This window comes from Salmo trutta, chromosome 11, assembly GCF_901001165.1.
Source record: "Salmo trutta chromosome 11, fSalTru1.1, whole genome shotgun sequence".
NCBI classification, from domain to species: domain Eukaryota; kingdom Metazoa; phylum Chordata; class Actinopteri; order Salmoniformes; family Salmonidae; genus Salmo; species Salmo trutta.
In genome coordinates this window covers 11983299-11996729 of record NC_042967.1, presented here as the reverse complement: position 1 = coordinate 11996729, position 13431 = coordinate 11983299, and positions in this window count along the sequence as shown.

Below are 13431 nucleotides of genomic sequence, written 5' to 3'. Positions count from 1 at the left end.
GGGTTCAGCCATCTACACTGTTCTGATTCTATACAGAGTTCAGCCATCTACACTGTTCTGATTCTATACAGAGTTCAGCCATCTACACTGTTCTGATTCTATACAGGGTTCAGCCATCTACACTGTTCTGATTCTATACAGAGTTCAGCCATCTACACTGTTCTGATTCTATACAGAGTTCAGCCATCTACACTGTTCTGATTCTATACAGAGTTCAGCCATCTACACTGCTCTGATTCTATACAGAGTTCAGCCATCTACACTGCTCTGATTCTATACAAAGTTCAGCCATTACACTGTTCTGATTCTATACAGAGTTCAGCCATCTACACTGTTCTGATTCTATACGGAGTTCAGCCCTCTATACTGTTCTGATTCTATACAGAGTTCAGCCATCTACACTGTTCTGATTCTATACAGAGTTCAGCCATCTACACTGTTCTGATTCTATACAGAGTTCAGCCATCTACACTGTTCTGATTCTATACAGAGTTCAGCCATCTACACTGCTCTGATTCTATACAGAGTTCAGCCATTACACTGTTCTGATTCTATACAGAGTTCAGCCATCTACACTGTTCTGATTCTATACGGAGTTCAGCCCTCTATACTGTTCTGATTCTATACAGAGTTCAGCCATCTACACTGTTCTGATTCTTTTCAGTGTTCAGCCATCTACACTGTTCTGATTCTATACAGAGTTCAGCCATCTACACTGTTCTGATTCTATACAGGGTTCAGCCATCTACACTGTTCTGATTCTATATGGAGTTCAGCCATCTACACTGTTCTGATTCTATACAGAGTTCAGCCATCTACACTGTTCTGATTCTGTACAGGGTTCAGCCATCTACACTGTTCTGATTCTATACAGGGTTCAGCCATCTACACTGTTCTGATTCTATACAGAGTTCAGCCATCTACACTGTTCTGATTCTATACAGAGTTCAGCCATCTACACTGTTCTGATTCTATACAGGGTTCAGCCATCTACACTGTTCTGATTCTATACAGAGTTCAGCCATCTACACTGTTCTGATTCTATACAGAGTTCAGCCACCTACACTGTTCTGATTCTATACAGAGTTCAGCCATCTACACTGCTCTGATTCTATACAGAGTTCAGCCATCTACACTGCTCTGATTCTATACAAAGTTCAGCCATTACACTGTTCTGATTCTATACAGAGTTCAGCCATCTACACTGTTCTGATTCTATACGGAGTTCAGCCCTCTATACTGTTCTGATTCTATACAGAGTTCAGCCATCTACACTGTTCTGATTCTATACAGAGTTCAGCCATCTACACTGTTCTGATTCTATACAGAGTTCAGCCATCTACACTGTTCTGATTCTATACAGAGTTCAGCCATCTACACTGCTCTGATTCTATACAGAGTTCAGCCATTACACTGTTCTGATTCTATAAAGAGTTCAGCCATCTACACTGTTCTGATTCTATACGGAGTTCAGCCCTCTATACTGTTCTGATTCTATACAGAGTTCAGCCATCTACACTGTTCTGATTCTATACAGGGTTCAAACATCTACACTGTTCTGATTCTATACAGGGTTCAGCCATCTACACTGTTCTGATTCTATACAGAGTTCAGCCCACTATACTGTTCTGATTCTATAGAGTTCAGCCATCTACACTGTTCTGATTCTATACAGGGTTTAGCCATCTACACTGTTTTGATTCTATACAGAGTTCAGCCATCTACACTGTTCTGATTCTTTACGGAGTTCAGCCTTCTACACTGTTCTGATTCTATACAGAGTTCAGCCATCTACACTGTTCTGATTCTATACAGAGTTCAGCCATCTACACTGTTCTGATTCTATACAGAGTTCAGCCATCTACACTGTTCTGATTCTATACAGAGTTCAGCCATCTACACTGTTCTGATTCTATACAGAGTTCAGCCATCTACACAGTTCTGATTCTATACAGAGTTCAGCCATCTACACTGTTCTGATTCTATACAGAGTTCAGCCATCTACACTGTTCTGATTCTATACGGAGTTCAGCCATCTACACTGTTCTGATTCTATACGGAGTTCAGCCATCTACACTGTTCTGATTCTATACGGAGTTCAGCCCTCTATACTGTTCTGATTCTATACAGAGTTCAGCCCTCTATACTGTTCTGATTCTATACAGAGTTCAGCCATCTACACTGTTCTGATTCTATACAGAGTTCAGCCATCTACACTGTTCTGATTCTATACAGAGTTCAGCCATCTACACTGTTCTGATTCTATACAGGGTTCAGCCATTACACTGTTCTGATTCTATACAGAGTTCAGCCATCTACACTGTTCTGATTCTATACAGAGTTCAGCCCTCTATACTGTTCTGATTCTATACAGAGTTCAGCCATCTACACTGTTCTGATTCTATACAGGGTTCAACCATCTACACTGTTCTGATTCTATACAGGGTTCAGCCATCTACACTGTTCTGATTCTATACAGTGTTCAGCCATCTACACTGTTCTGATTCTATACAGGGTTTAGCCATCTACACTGTTCTGATTCTATACAGAGTTCAGCCATCTACACTGTTCTGATTCTATACAGGGTTCAGCCATCTACACTGTTCTGATTCTATATGGAGTTCGGCCATCTACACTGTTCTGATTCTATACGGAGTTCAGCCATCTACACTGTTCTGATTCTGTACAGGGTTCAGCCATCTACACTGTTCTGATTCTATACAGGGTTCAGCCATCTACAATGTTCTGATTCTATACAGAGTTCAGCCATCTACACTGTTCTGATTCTATACAGAGTTCAGCCATCTACACTGTTCTGATTCTATACAGAGTTCAGCCCTCTATACTGTTCTGATTCTATACAGGGTTCAGCCATCTACACTGTTCTGATTCTATACAGAGTTCAGCCATCTACACTGTTCTGATTCTATACAGAGTTCAGCCATCTACACTGTTCTGATTCTATACAGAGTTCAGCCATCTACACTGTTCTGATTCTATACAGAGTTCAGCCATCTACACTGTTCTGATTCTATAGAGTTCAGCCATCTACACTGTTCTGATTCTATACAGAGTTCAGCCATCTACACTGTTCTGATTCTATAGAGTTCAGCCATCTACACTGTTCTGATTCTATACAGAGTTCAGCCATCTACACTGTTCTGATTCTATACAGAGTTCAGCCATCTACACTGTTCTGATTCTATACAGAGTCCAGCCCACTATACTGTTCTGATTCTATACAGAGTTCAGCCATCTACACTGTTCTGATTCTATACAGGGTTTAGCCATCTACACTGTTCTGATTCTATACAGAGTTCAGCCATCTACACTGTTCTGATTCTATACAGAGTTCAGCCATCTACACTGTTCTGATTCTATACAGGGTTCAACCATCTATACTGTTCTGATTCTATACAGGGTTCAGCCATCTACACTGTTCTGATTTTATACAGAGTTCAGCCATCTACACTGTTCTGATTCTATACAGGGTTCAGCCATCTACACTGTTCTGATTCTATATGGAGTTCAGCCATCTACACTGTTCTGATTCTATACAGAGTTCAGCCATCTACACTGTTCTGATTCTATACAGTGTTCAGCCATCTACACTGTTCTGATTCTATACAGGGTTTAGCCATCTACACTGTTCTGATTCTATACAGAGTTCAGCCATCTACACTGTTCTGATTCTATACAGGGTTCAGCCATCTACACTGTTCTGATTCTATATGGAGTTCAGCCATCTACACTGTTCTGATTCTATACAGAGTTCAGCCATCTACACTGTTCTGATTCTATACAGAGTTCAGCCATCTACACTGTTCTGATTCTGTACAGGGTTCAGCCATCTACACTGTTCTGATTCTATACAGAGTTCAGCCATTACACTGTTCTGATTCTATACAGAGTTCAGCCATCTACACTGTTCTGATTCGATACAGAGTTCAGCCCTCTATACTGTTCTGATTCTATACAGAGTTCAGCCATCTACACTGTTCTGATTCTATACAGGGTTCAGCCATCTACACTGTTCTGATTCTATACAGGGTTCAGCCATCTACACTGTTCTGATTCTATACAGAGTTCAGCCCACTATACTGTTCTGATTCTATAGAGTTCAGCCATCTACACTGTTCTGATTCTATACAGAGTTCAGCCATCTACACTGTTCTGATTCTATACAGGGTTTAGCCATCTACACTGTTCTGATTCTATACAGAGTTCAGCCATCTACACTGTTCTGATTCTATACGGAGTTCAGCCATCTACACTGTTCTGATTCTATACAGAGTTCAGCCATCTACACTGTTCTGATTCTTTTCAGTGTTCAGCCATCTACACTGTTTGATTCTATACAGAGTTCAGCCATCTACACTGTTCTGATTCTATACAGAGTTCAGCCATCTACACTGTTCTGATTCTATACAGGGTTCAGCCATCTACACTGTTCTGATTCTATATGGAGTTCAGCCATCTACACTGTTCTGATTCTATACAGAGTTCAGCCATCTACACTGTTCTGATTCTATACAGAGTTAAGCCATCTACACTGTTCTGATTCTGTACAGGGTTCAGCCATCTACACTGTTCTGATTCTATACAGAGTTCAGCCATTACACTGTTCTGATTCTATACAGAGTTCAGCCATCTACACTGTTCTGATTCGATACAGAGTTCAGCCCTCTATACTGTTCTGATTCTATACAGAGTTCAGCCATCTACACTGTTCTGATTCTATACAGGGTTCAACCATCTACACTGTTCTGATTCTATACAGGGTTCAGCCATCTACACTGTTCTGATTCTATACAGAGTTCAGCCCACTATACTGTTCTGATTCTATAGAGTTCAGCCATCTACACTGTTCTGATTCTATACAGAGTTCAGCCATCTACACTGTTCTGATTCTATACAGGGTTTAGCCATCTACACTGTTCTGATTCTATACAGAGTTCAGCCATCTACACTGTTCTGATTCTATACGGAGTTCAGCCATCTACACTGTTCTGATTCTATACAGAGTTCAGCCATCTACACTGTTCTGATTCTTTTCAGTGTTCAGCCATCTACACTGTTTGATTCTATACAGGGTTCAGCCATCTACACTGTTCTGATTCTATACAGGGTTCAGCCATCTACACCGTTCTGATTCTATATGGAGTTCAGCCATCTAAACTGTTCTGATTCTATACAGAGTTCAGCCATCTACACTGTTCTGATTCTGTACAGGGTTCAGCCATCTACACTGTTCTGATTCTATAGAGTTCAGCCATCTACACTGTTCTGATTCTATACAGAGTTCAGCCATCTAAACTGTTCTGATTCTATACAGAGTTCAGCCATCTACACTGTTCTGATTCTATACAGAGTCCAGCCCACTATATTGTTCTGATTCTATACAGAGTTCAGCCATCTACACTGTTCTGATTCTATACAGGGTTTAGCCATCTACACTGTTCTGATTCTATACAGAGTTCAGCCATCTACACTGTTCTGATTCTATACGGAGTTCAGCCATCTACACTGTTCTGATTCTATACAGAGTTCAGCCATCTACACTGTTCTGATTCTATACAGAGTTCAGCCATCTAAGCTGTTCTGATTCTATACGGAGTTCAGCCATCTACACTGTTCTGATTCTATACAGAGTTCAGCCATCTACACTGTTCTGATTCTATACAGGGTTCAACCATCTACACTGTTCTGATTCTATACAGAGTTCAGCCATCTACACAGTTCTGATTCTATACGGAGTTCAGCCATCTACACTGTTCTGATTCTATACAGAGTTCAGCCATCTACACTGTTCTGATTCTATACAGAGTTCAGCCATCTACACTGTTCTGATTCTTTTCAGTGTTCAGCCATCTACACTGTTCTGATTCTATACAGAGTTCAGCCATCTACACTGTTCTGATTCTATATAGAGTTCAGCCATTACACTGTTCTGATTCTATACAGAGTTCAGCCATCTACACTGTTCTGATTCTATACAGAGTTCAGCCATTACACTGTTCTGATTCTATACAGAGTTCAGCCATCTACACTGTTCTGATTCTATAGAGAGTTCAGCCATCTACACTGTTCTGATTCTATACAGAGTTCAGCCATCTACACTGTTCTGATTCTATACAGAGTTCAGCCATCTACACTGTTCTGATTCTATACAGAGTTCAGCCATTACACTGTTCTGATTCTATACAGAGTTCAGCCATCTACACTGTTCTGATTCTATACAGAGTTCAGCCATCTACACTGTTCTGATTCTATACGGAGTTCAGCCATCTACACTGTTCTGATTCTATACAGAGTTCAGCCATCTACACTGTTCTGATTCTATACAGGGTTCAACCATCTACACTGTTCTGATTCTTTACAGGGTTCAGCCATCTACACTGTTCTGATTCTATACAGTGTTCAGCCATCTACACTGTTCTGATTCTATACAGGGTTTAGCCATCTACACTGTTCTGATTCTATACAGAGTTCAGCCATCTACACTGTTCTGATTCTATACAGGGTTCAGCCATCTACACTGTTCTGATTCTATACGGAGTTCAGCCATCTACACTGTTCTGATTCTATACAGAGTTCAGCCATCTACACTGTTCTGATTCTGTACAGGGTTCAGCCATCTACACTGTTCTGATTCTATACAGGGTTCAGCCATCTACACTGTTCTGATTCTATACAGAGTTCAGCCATCTACACTGTTCTGATTCTATACAGAGTTCAGCCATCTACACTGTTCTGATTCTATACAGAGTTCAGCCCTCTATACTGTTCTGATTCTATACAGGGTTCAGCCATCTACACTGTTCTGATTCTATACAGAGTTCAGCCATCTACACTGTTCTGATTCTATACAGAGTTCAGCCATCTACACTGTTCTGATTCTATACAGAGTTCAGCCATCTACACTGTTCTGATTCTATACGGAGTTCAGCCCACTATACTGTTCTGATTCTATACAGAGTTCAGCCATCTACACTGTTCTGATTCTATACAGAGTTCAGCCATCTACACTGTTCTGATTCTATACAGAGTTCAGCCATCTACACTGTTCTGATTCTATACAGAGTTCAGCCATCTACACTGTTCTGATTCTATAGAGTTCAGCCATCTACACTGTTCTGATTCTATACAGAGTTCAGCCATCTACACTGTTCTGATTCTGTACAGGGTTCAGCCATCTACACTGTTCTGATTCTATACAGGGTTCAGCCATCTACACTGTTCTGATTCTATACAGAGTTCAGCCATCTACACTGTTCTGATTCTATACAGAGTTCAGCCATCTACACTGTTCTGATTCTATACAGAGTTCAGCCCTCTATACTGTTCTGATTCTATACAGGGTTCAGCCATCTACACTGTTCTGATTCTATACAGAGTTCAGCCATCTACACTGTTCTGATTCTATACAGAGTTCAGCCATCTACACTGTTCTGATTCTATACAGAGTTCAGCCATCTACACTGTTCTGATTCTATACGGAGTTCAGCCCTCTATACTGTTCTGATTCTATACAGAGTTCAGCCATCTACACTGTTCTGATTCTATACAGAGTTCAGCCATCTACACTGTTCTGATTCTATACAGAGTTCAGCCATCTACACTGTTCTGATTCTATACAGAGTTCAGCCATCTACACTGTTCTGATTCTATAGAGTTCAGCCATCTACACTGTTCTGATTCTATACAGAGTTAAGCCATCTACACTGTTCTGATTCTGTACAGGGTTCAGCCATCTACACTGTTCTGATTCTATACAGAGTTCAGCCATTACACTGTTCTGATTCTATACAGAGTTCAGCCATCTACACTGTTCTGATTCGATACAGAGTTCAGCCCTCTATACTGTTCTGATTCTATACAGAGTTCAGCCATCTACACTGTTCTGATTCTATACAGGGTTCAACCATCTACACTGTTCTGATTCTATACAGGGTTCAGCCATCTACACTGTTCTGATTCTATACAGAGTTCAGCCCACTATACTGTTCTGATTCTATAGAGTTCAGCCATCTACACTGTTCTGATTCTATACAGAGTTCAGCCATCTACACTGTTCTGATTCTATACAGGGTTTAGCCATCTACACTGTTCTGATTCTATACAGAGTTCAGCCATCTACACTGTTCTGATTCTATACGGAGTTCAGCCATCTACACTGTTCTGATTCTATACAGAGTTCAGCCATCTACACTGTTCTGATTCTTTTCAGTGTTCAGCCATCTACACTGTTTGATTCTATACAGGGTTCAGCCATCTACACTGTTCTGATTCTATACAGGGTTCAGCCATCTACACCGTTCTGATTCTATATGGAGTTCAGCCATCTAAACTGTTCTGATTCTATACAGAGTTCAGCCATCTACACTGTTCTGATTCTGTACAGGGTTCAGCCATCTACACTGTTCTGATTCTATAGAGTTCAGCCATCTACACTGTTCTGATTCTATACAGAGTTCAGCCATCTAAACTGTTCTGATTCTATACAGAGTTCAGCCATCTACACTGTTCTGATTCTATACAGAGTCCAGCCCACTATATTGTTCTGATTCTATACAGAGTTCAGCCATCTACACTGTTCTGATTCTATACAGGGTTTAGCCATCTACACTGTTCTGATTCTATACAGAGTTCAGCCATCTACACTGTTCTGATTCTATACGGAGTTCAGCCATCTACACTGTTCTGATTCTATACAGAGTTCAGCCATCTACACTGTTCTGATTCTATACAGAGTTCAGCCATCTAAGCTGTTCTGATTCTATACGGAGTTCAGCCATCTACACTGTTCTGATTCTATACAGAGTTCAGCCATCTACACTGTTCTGATTCTATACAGGGTTCAACCATCTACACTGTTCTGATTCTATACAGAGTTCAGCCATCTACACAGTTCTGATTCTATACGGAGTTCAGCCATCTACACTGTTCTGATTCTATACAGAGTTCAGCCATCTACACTGTTCTGATTCTATACAGAGTTCAGCCATCTACACTGTTCTGATTCTTTTCAGTGTTCAGCCATCTACACTGTTCTGATTCTATACAGAGTTCAGCCATCTACACTGTTCTGATTCTATATAGAGTTCAGCCATTACACTGTTCTGATTCTATACAGAGTTCAGCCATCTACACTGTTCTGATTCTATACAGAGTTCAGCCATTACACTGTTCTGATTCTATACAGAGTTCAGCCATCTACACTGTTCTGATTCTATAGAGAGTTCAGCCATCTACACTGTTCTGATTCTATACAGAGTTCAGCCATCTACACTGTTCTGATTCTATACAGAGTTCAGCCATCTACACTGTTCTGATTCTATACAGAGTTCAGCCATTACACTGTTCTGATTCTATACAGAGTTCAGCCATCTACACTGTTCTGATTCTATACAGAGTTCAGCCATCTACACTGTTCTGATTCTATACGGAGTTCAGCCATCTACACTGTTCTGATTCTATACAGAGTTCAGCCATCTACACTGTTCTGATTCTATACAGGGTTCAACCATCTACACTGTTCTGATTCTTTACAGGGTTCAGCCATCTACACTGTTCTGATTCTATACAGTGTTCAGCCATCTACACTGTTCTGATTCTATACAGGGTTTAGCCATCTACACTGTTCTGATTCTATACAGAGTTCAGCCATCTACACTGTTCTGATTCTATACAGGGTTCAGCCATCTACACTGTTCTGATTCTATACGGAGTTCAGCCATCTACACTGTTCTGATTCTATACAGAGTTCAGCCATCTACACTGTTCTGATTCTGTACAGGGTTCAGCCATCTACACTGTTCTGATTCTATACAGGGTTCAGCCATCTACACTGTTCTGATTCTATACAGAGTTCAGCCATCTACACTGTTCTGATTCTATACAGAGTTCAGCCATCTACACTGTTCTGATTCTATACAGAGTTCAGCCCTCTATACTGTTCTGATTCTATACAGGGTTCAGCCATCTACACTGTTCTGATTCTATACAGAGTTCAGCCATCTACACTGTTCTGATTCTATACAGAGTTCAGCCATCTACACTGTTCTGATTCTATACAGAGTTCAGCCATCTACACTGTTCTGATTCTATACGGAGTTCAGCCCACTATACTGTTCTGATTCTATACAGAGTTCAGCCATCTACACTGTTCTGATTCTATACAGAGTTCAGCCATCTACACTGTTCTGATTCTATACAGAGTTCAGCCATCTACACTGTTCTGATTCTATACAGAGTTCAGCCATCTACACTGTTCTGATTCTATAGAGTTCAGCCATCTACACTGTTCTGATTCTATACAGAGTTCAGCCATCTACACTGTTCTGATTCTGTACAGGGTTCAGCCATCTACACTGTTCTGATTCTATACAGGGTTCAGCCATCTACACTGTTCTGATTCTATACAGAGTTCAGCCATCTACACTGTTCTGATTCTATACAGAGTTCAGCCATCTACACTGTTCTGATTCTATACAGAGTTCAGCCCTCTATACTGTTCTGATTCTATACAGGGTTCAGCCATCTACACTGTTCTGATTCTATACAGAGTTCAGCCATCTACACTGTTCTGATTCTATACAGAGTTCAGCCATCTACACTGTTCTGATTCTATACAGAGTTCAGCCATCTACACTGTTCTGATTCTATACGGAGTTCAGCCCTCTATACTGTTCTGATTCTATACAGAGTTCAGCCATCTACACTGTTCTGATTCTATACAGAGTTCAGCCATCTACACTGTTCTGATTCTATACAGAGTTCAGCCATCTACACTGTTCTGATTCTATACAGAGTTCAGCCATCTACACTGTTCTGATTCTATAGAGTTCAGCCATCTACACTGTTCTGATTCTATACAGAGTTCAGCCATCTACACTGTTCTGATTCTATACAGAGTTCAGCCATCTACACTGTTCTGATTCTATACAGAGTCCAGCCCACTATACTGTTCTGATTCTATACAGAGTTCAGCCATCTACACTGTTCTGATTCTATACAGGGTTTAGCCATCTACACTGTTCTGATGCTATACAGAGTTCAGCCATCTACACTGTTCTGATTCTATACAGAGTTCAGCCATCTACACTGTTCTGATTCTATACAGGGTTCAACCATCTACACTGTTCTGATTCTATACAGGGTTCAGCCATCTACACTGTTGTGATTCTATACAGAGTTCAGGCATCTACACTGTTCTGATTCTATACAGGGTTCAGCCATCTACACTGTTCTGATTCTATATGGAGTTCAGCCATCTACACTGTTCTGATTCTATACAGAGTTCAGCTATCTACACTGTTCTGATACTGTACAGGGTTCAGCCATCTACACTGTTCTGTTTCTATACAGAGTTCAGCCATTACACTGTTCTGATTCTATACAGAGTTCAGCCATCTACACTGTTCTGATTCTATACAGAGTTCAGCCCTCTATACTGTTCTGATTCTATACAGAGTTCAGCCATCTACACTGTTCTGATTCTATACAGGGTTCAACCATCTACACTGTTCTGATTCTATACAGGGTTCAGCCATCTACACTGTTCTGATTCTATACAGAGTTCAGCCCACTATACTGTTCTGATTCTATAGAGTTCAGCCATCTACACTGTTCTGATTCTATACAGAGTTCAGCCATCTACACTGTTCTGATTCTATACAGAGTTCAGCCATCTACACTGTTCTGATTCTATACAGAGTTCAGCCATCTACACTGTTCTGATTCTATACAGAGTTCAGCCATCTACACTGTTCTGATTCTTTTCAGTGTTCAGCCATCTACACTGTTCTGATTCTATACAGAGTTCAGCCATCTACACTGTTCTGATTCTATATGGAGTTCAGCCATCTACACTGTTCTGATTCTATACAGAGTTCAGCCATCTACACTGTTCTGATTCTATACAGGGTTCAGCCATCTACACTGTTCTGATTCTATATGGAGTTCAGCCATCTACACTGTTCTGATTCTATACAGAGTTCAGCCATCTACACTGTTCTGATTCTGTACAGGGTTCAGCCATCTACACTGTTCTGATTCTATACAGGGTTCAGCCATCTACACTGTTCTGATTCTATACAGAGTTCAGCCATCTACACTGTTCTGATTCTATACAGAGTTCAGCCATCTACACTGTTCTGATTCTATACAGAGTTCAGCCCTCTATACTGTTCTGATTCTATACAGGGTTCAGCCATCTACACTGATCTGATTCTATACAGAGTTCAGCCATCTACACTGTTCTGATTCTTTTCAGTGTTCAGCCATCTACACTGTTCTGATACTGTACAGGGTTCAGCCATCTACACTGTTCTGTTTCTATACAGAGTTCAGCCATTACACTGTTCTGATTCTATACAGAGTTCAGCCATCTACACTGTTCTGATTCTATACAGAGTTCAGCCCTCTATACTGTTCTGATTCTATACAGAGTTCAGCCATCTACACTGTTCTGATTCTATACAGGGTTCAACCATCTACACTGTTCTGATTCTATACAGGGTTCAGCCATCTACACTGTTCTGATTCTATACAGAGTTCAGCCCACTATACTGTTCTGATTCTATAGAGTTCAGCCATCTACACTGTTCTGATTCTATACAGAGTTCAGCCATCTACACTGTTCTGATTCTATACAGAGTTCAGCCATCTACACTGTTCTGATTCTATACAGAGTTCAGCCATCTACACTGTTCTGATTCTATACAGAGTTCAGCCATCTACACTGTTCTGATTCTTTTCAGTGTTCAGCCATCTACACTGTTCTGATTCTATACAGAGTTCAGCCATCTACACTGTTCTGATTCTATATGGAGTTCAGCCATCTACACTGTTCTGATTCTATACAGAGTTCAGCCATCTACACTGTTCTGATTCTATACAGGGTTCAGCCATCTACACTGTTCTGATTCTATATGGAGTTCAGCCATCTACACTGTTTTGATTCTATACAGAGTTCAGCCATCTACACTGTTCTGATTCTGTACAGGGTTCAGCCATCTACACTGTTCTGATTCTATACAGGGTTCAGCCATCTACACTGTTCTGATTCTATACAGAGTTCAGCCATCTACACTGTTCTGATTCTATACAGAGTTCAGCCATCTACACTGTTCTGATTCTATACAGAGTTCAGCCCTCTATACTGTTCTGATTCTATACAGGGTTCAGCCATCTACACTGATCTGATTCTATACAGAGTTCAGCCATCTACACTGTTCTGATTCTTTTCAGTGTTCAGCCATCTACACTGTTCTGATTCTATACAGAGTTCAGCCATCTACACTGTTCTGATTCTATACAGGGTTCAGCCATCTACACTGTTCTGATTCTATATGGAGTTCAGCCATCTACACTGTTCTGATTCTATACAGAGTTCAGCCATCTACACTGTTCTGATTCTGTACAGGG